The sequence below is a fragment of the Balaenoptera acutorostrata genome, chromosome 7, assembly GCF_949987535.1.
Source record: "Balaenoptera acutorostrata chromosome 7, mBalAcu1.1, whole genome shotgun sequence".
In the NCBI taxonomy this organism is placed as follows: domain Eukaryota; kingdom Metazoa; phylum Chordata; class Mammalia; order Artiodactyla; family Balaenopteridae; genus Balaenoptera; species Balaenoptera acutorostrata.
Window position 1 is genome coordinate 47515794 of NC_080070.1, and position 6000 is coordinate 47521793.

Consider the following 6000-nt stretch of genomic DNA (forward strand, 5'->3'; position numbering starts at 1 on the left):
TCTTCAGATAAGCTTACATTAGTAATTATTTAATAATATAAAAGTGTAAGAAATTTGTATGTCCAACTACACTGAGTTATAATTATATCTTTTAAAAGTATTTGCTCTTAAGAATTTCAGAAAATGTTAAAAACTAGTTACTCTATTTCCACTGTCTATATAAATTTCATAATATCATCTGTCTGACAATCTTTTTGATATCAGCAGTGACTGTATTATTTTATAGCATCAACGTAAATCATAATACCAAGATCCTAAATTGGCTTTGAGAGAGACCTTGGATTAATTGAGTTAATAAATAACCTTTGGATGCCCAATTTCTTGGCAGATCAAAACTAAAAAGTAGGAGAATATAAAACAAGCAAGCATAATTTTAACATATCTGCCCTTGTCTCCTGTTTTTATCCTTTAGAGAGTGACCATCAGTTAGTGAATTAATAAGGATATACCAATGCCTTTGGGTCATATTAGCATACAGGGTACTATTTGCTATGTTACAGACATGCAGAATGAATGAATGTGGCATGTGAGCTGGTGGTACACAAGCAGGCATCCTTGTAGAGCTGTGGTCTGCTGCTAGGTACCTGAGTATGGCAGACAGTGCTCCTTTCCAGTTTTCTCTGTGCCTGAGAGGGAACAGAAGTTAGTTTCTTTGGTTAAAAGTTGTAATTAAATGAGTACTCAAATAGTAGTTGCAAAGACATACAAATATGTAAGGTAATGGATATGTTTTGTTGGGTTTTCAAGGAAATTGCTGTAGTTTTATTAAGAGATGGTAAGTTTAATGTGATATATATGTTTTATCTTATAAAGCTATAAATTTATCATTTAATTATATGTGCATGTGTGTATGTATGTGTGTGTGTATGTATATCTATATATATATATATATATATATGGCATGTGAATTAGTAAAAGAGTTTGTGAATGACAGTTCAGAAAAGGAATGATCTTTGGATATCCTTTTTTTTTTGGTTTTTGTCATGCTTTTGAATCATTTTTAAACAAAAATTCTTTACTTCTAAGTTAGGATTCCTAGTAATTATTGTTACTCTTTTAATTTTTTTTAAATTGTCCATCTTACAAAGATTGTAACGATTTTCTTATCTTTAGGCACCCATTACTTATGCTCTGATCTTTATGTATGTTCATATCTCACCTGTGTTAACTCTTTTATTTTGAATTTCCCATATTCAAGCCCTAAATTCAAAATAGCAAATTTGTTAAGATACTTCTTGCAATCTTGACCCTCCTCAGAAAGGCACTGGGCAGCACTGTTTGTCTCCTAGAGATCATTAGCATGCTGGGTTTTCCATATTGCTTTTAGCTCAGTCACTACAAAAGCAAACTAAAACAGGTGTTCCCTTGGGAGCCAAATGTGAAATAGGCCTTTTTCTTTCCTACTCAGACATTAGAGCAACACCTGACTTTGGGCAGCCTGACTATACTGAATCCTTCATAATTGTTCGTACAGAAAAGGTAAGTTGTGCTTTAAAAGTGCTTACGCAAAAGCTAAAATCTCATCGCAAGCCTACGGTCTACCTTAGGTAGGTTTAGCTACCTTGTTTATTGCCGTGGTGCTGTGGCAGAAACAATTAAGCTAGTTGGTGCCTCAGCGGGAATTATTCTAGCTCCCCTTCTCACTCACTGCCCTCATAAGATTTGCTGTTCAAACCTAATTGCTTCAAAACAATGCACAATAGTCACATTTCACCTATGGCATTTTTTTTGTTGTCTAATTGCTACATAATTGTCAAGAACCACTCCAACCTAAGTAATCCTAGGGGGTTTTTTTTTCCTAGTAATCCTAGGAAATAGTAATCCTATTTCCTTAGTTTCCAACCTAAGGAAACCAATCTAGCTCCCCCTCCTAATAAAAATGAACCCCACGACTGCTGAACAGCTCTTCAAACTCAGCATTCTCTGTCCCCTGGCCAATGCTGATACATTATTTTTTCATAGTTCTTATCTTTAAAATAAAGTACATTCTGTGCTGCATAAGCTGTAACTTCTGAACTCTCTGCCTCTTAACAAGAGCACGCCACCTTGTTAAAGATTTAAGGATTCAAAACCACTTGCTGAAGATGCTCAACATCGCTAATTATTAGAGAAATGCAAATCAAAACTATAAGGTACCACCTCACACCGGTATATATCAGAATGGCGATCATCAAAAAGTCCACAAATAATAAAGGCTGGAGAGGGTGTGGAGAAAAGGGAACCCTCCTGCACTGTCGGTGGGACTGTAAATTGGTACAGCCACTATGGAAAATAGTATGGAGGTTCCTCAAAAAACTAAAAATAGAACTACCATATGATCCAGCAATCCCACCCCGGGCATACATCCAGACAAAACTGTAATTCGAAAAGATACACGAAACCCAATGTTCATAGCAGTACTAGTTACAATAGCCAAGAGACGGAAACAACCTAAATGTCCATCGACAGATGAATGCATAAAGAAGATGTGATATATATATATATATATATATATATATATATATATATATATATATATAATGGAACACTACTCAGCCATTAAGAAAAGATAATGCCATTTGCAACAACAAGGATGCAACTAGAGGTCATCATACTAAGTGAAGTAAGTCAGAAAGAGAAATGTACTGAGGATGCCAAGACGTCAGCCTTGGAAAGGTCATGTCAAGTATATTTAACCACAAATAATGCTCTTAAACTCTAGGGTATATACTCATGGGTTTATGATTCCCAGTGTGAAGTCACTAAGGATTCTACAACCTGGACATCCAGTCCCACTGGAGATGTATAAACCTAAGGCTCAGTAAAAAGCTTTAGAAGCACAGAGCTCTGAAAGTGGGTAGCTACTCAAGTTCCCATATAAGACTTTTAGATTAAGATCTGTGATTAGGATATAACAGTTTAACATTTGGCTCCTTTTATTACTTCTTTCCTTTGTATTGGTCAAGGTATTAGATTATAAAATAACTGCCATAGTTGTTTTTGCCTTTCTCTCAGCTGTCTTCTTTCGCATAAACTCTTTGAACTCCCTTGTTTACCTGTCTCAAACAATTGTAATGGCTGCCAATTTTTCCAACAAGTGGTTTTACCATCTGTCTTTAGACTCCTCTAATAAGACCTGCTAACATATATCTATACGTCTTCACTGAACCTAGGCCCCCAACCATTAGCTGCTGTTCCTAAAATGTACAAAGGCCTCAAAGGAATCCAAGGAATATGAGGGATAAAGAGACATGAGACTAATTCTCCTGATTAGGTTTAGGCCGACTAGGAAACTGGATAAAAATGGTTCCAAATTTTAAAATTATATTTGTAATTATTCTATTTCTTGAGCACTTCCAATATGTGTTTAAATATTACTATAAACTGTTATCTCAAACCAACATCTAGTGGATGATACCACGTCAAGAAGACACAAAATTCTTCGTGGTCAACCATGGTCTTGGATCTGAATTTGACCACAAAAAGGGAGTAAGTATTTATAATAAGTCCTAGCTCAACTATGGTGTAGATACCAAAGGAAGGACATCAGCAGGAAATATGAAAGGTGAACATACCACCTTCCTACTCCACAGCTGAGTCACAAGATTTCTTGGAAAAATGATGAATAACTAAAATTACCTTCCCTGATAATAATGCAGTCTGCTTGGGTGCAAATTGCCCTCTTGATAGCTTTTAGCCAATCAGCACACCCAAGGACAAAACAAAACAAGATGTTTTGTCATTGCTCCCCTGACTGAGAGTGTTCCCTCCATAAACCCTGTTTTGCCTATTGGATGGCAATCTGTATACAACTAATCTCCCTTATAGATGAGTAAATGTCAGCTGCGCTTTAAATTAATGTCTCTGAGATGTTCTTTAACAAGGGTGATGTCAATATCCAAGATAGGGAATAAAAGCAGGGAAGTTAGTCTGGAAAGGGGTTAATGTTTGGAACATGCCGAGTTTGTGGTACTTGTAAAGGACATACAGGTGATAAGCAATTAATTAAAAGGAAAGATGGAGGCTGAAGCAGAAATTAGAGGTGATTAACACAGATGTGGTATGGACGATTTTGTAATAGATTACCCAGTAGTGCATAATGTTAAAATGGTGAATCACCACTGTCTGAGAGGAAGAAATTTTCTTCTATCCTTCTAGGTTCTTCTGGTTGGTCTAAGAATTAAATTGACATGAGACAGATTAACAGGAGAAAATCAAACGAAAGTTTAATAACATGTATACATGGGAGAGCCCAGGAAAACTGAATAACTCTCATAAATGACTGAAACCCTCACCTTAAATTACCACTTTTAGCTAAAGACAAAAAGAGGATGTTGGGGGTTGTTGTTTCGGACCTCAAAGGAGAAGAAGGCAATTTACGTGAAGACGGAAAAGCAAGTGTTTGGTAAACAAATGTTTACTGGGCCACAGAGAGACAATGGGCCACAGAGAGAAATTCTAACAAACAGACTTTGCTAGCTTCCTCCCTGTCTATACACCTAGTTCACACTATAGTTATCTATGGTGATAGTTCCTTTCCTGGAACAGGTCCTCTGTCTACATTCTTTAGGCAGTAAGGGGGCCGGCCAAAGGTTCTTCATGAGTCTTTTGGGCCTTGATTGTTTTCATCTCGAAATAATCCACATGCCAAAGAGATACTTTGGGGTGGCAAATTTTGCTCTCCTACGCCAACAAATTAACTACGCCACCATCTGAGGGATGTGTGAAGAAGAGGAGCAGGCAAAGAAGATGGACTGAGCCATGCAATGAAATTAAAGAGGAGCAAAGAAATTTATTTGATCACATACGAAGTGCCATTGCTTTTAAGACATCTCTATTTCAGAAATGTTGAAAATTGAGCATCTTAGCCCTGAGGAAATACAGCAGAATGTGGGCTGAAAAGGAGGCATTGGATTTGGAAATTAGGGAGTCGCTGGTTAATCCATTTCACTAAGTTGGTAAGTGCAGTACTGGATGGCTGTGAGTTGGAGCAAATGGGAGTGTGGAAGTAGGAACTATTTGCTGACCACTACTTTACAAATGGGAAGATGTGATGAAGCTTGAATGAGGCAGGACACAAAGGAAGGTAATTTTTGTATGAAGAAGAACTGAGCCTCTTTGACAGCTAAGAAGCAGCTGATGGAGAGGTAGAGATCAAAGGTCCATGTGGGGCAGGTTAAAGTAGATTAGTGGAGAGGGGTACAGCTATGGAGTCAGTCGGGGCTGGGTTTAAGCAGTCACTTTTCTACTTACTAGTTTTCTGACACTGGACATCTCAATTAGACCTTCTAAGCCTTGGTCTACTCATTTGTAACAGCAGGATAATCATTCCCCTACTTCATGGAGTTGTTGTATGTATTAAGTGAGATTATCCACTTAATGAAGTGTTTGACACAGTGGCCAGGATGTATTAAGTGCTCAATAAACGAGATCTACTATTAAGAGATTAAGAAAGAACATAATTGATTAGCCAAATGCAGGTGGGAAAGGATGGAATCAAGTTCATAGGTGGAGGAATTAGCCCTGAAAAGGAGGAGGGATCCCTATGTGGTGGTACTAAAAGATGTCCATAAATTCTTTGATCCCCTTTTCTTCAAAAAATGGACCCTAATTACCCTCCCCTTGAGTGTAGGTAGTACTTGGTGAATCACCTCTAACTAATAGAATGTGGTGGGAGTGACAGTATGCAACTTTGAGAGTAAGTTATAGAAGGTGTTGTGACCTCCATACTTGTTCTTTGGATTACTCAATCTGGGGGAAGCCAGCTGATATTTCATGAGAACATGCAAGCATTTCAGTGGAGAGGCCCATGTGGTAAGGGATTCAGGCCTTCTGCCAACAGCCAGGTGAGTGATCCATCTTGGAAGTTGGTCTTCTAGCCCCAGTTAAGCTTTCATATGAGTGTAGCCCGACCTAACATCTTAACTGCAACCTCATGAAGGACCCTGAGCCAGGCTCTCCCAATTAAGCTACTTCAAAATTCCTGACTCATGGGACCTCTGAGATAATAAGCGTACTTTT

The 6000-nt window shown here is 37.8% G+C and overlaps 1 long non-coding RNA gene across 1 annotated transcript in view; it reads left to right on the top strand.

Moving 5' to 3' along the window:
• LOC130708559 (uncharacterized) overlaps positions 1-3468 on the top strand; it is a 57131-nt gene extending 53663 nt beyond the window's left edge. Inside the window, exons 3-4 of the long non-coding RNA XR_009008783.1 lie at positions 1409-1479; positions 3388-3468. This is a non-coding gene — a long non-coding RNA (uncharacterized LOC130708559). The remainder of the gene's footprint in view (positions 1-1408; positions 1480-3387) is intronic.
• Positions 3469-6000: the final 2532 nt, after the last annotated feature.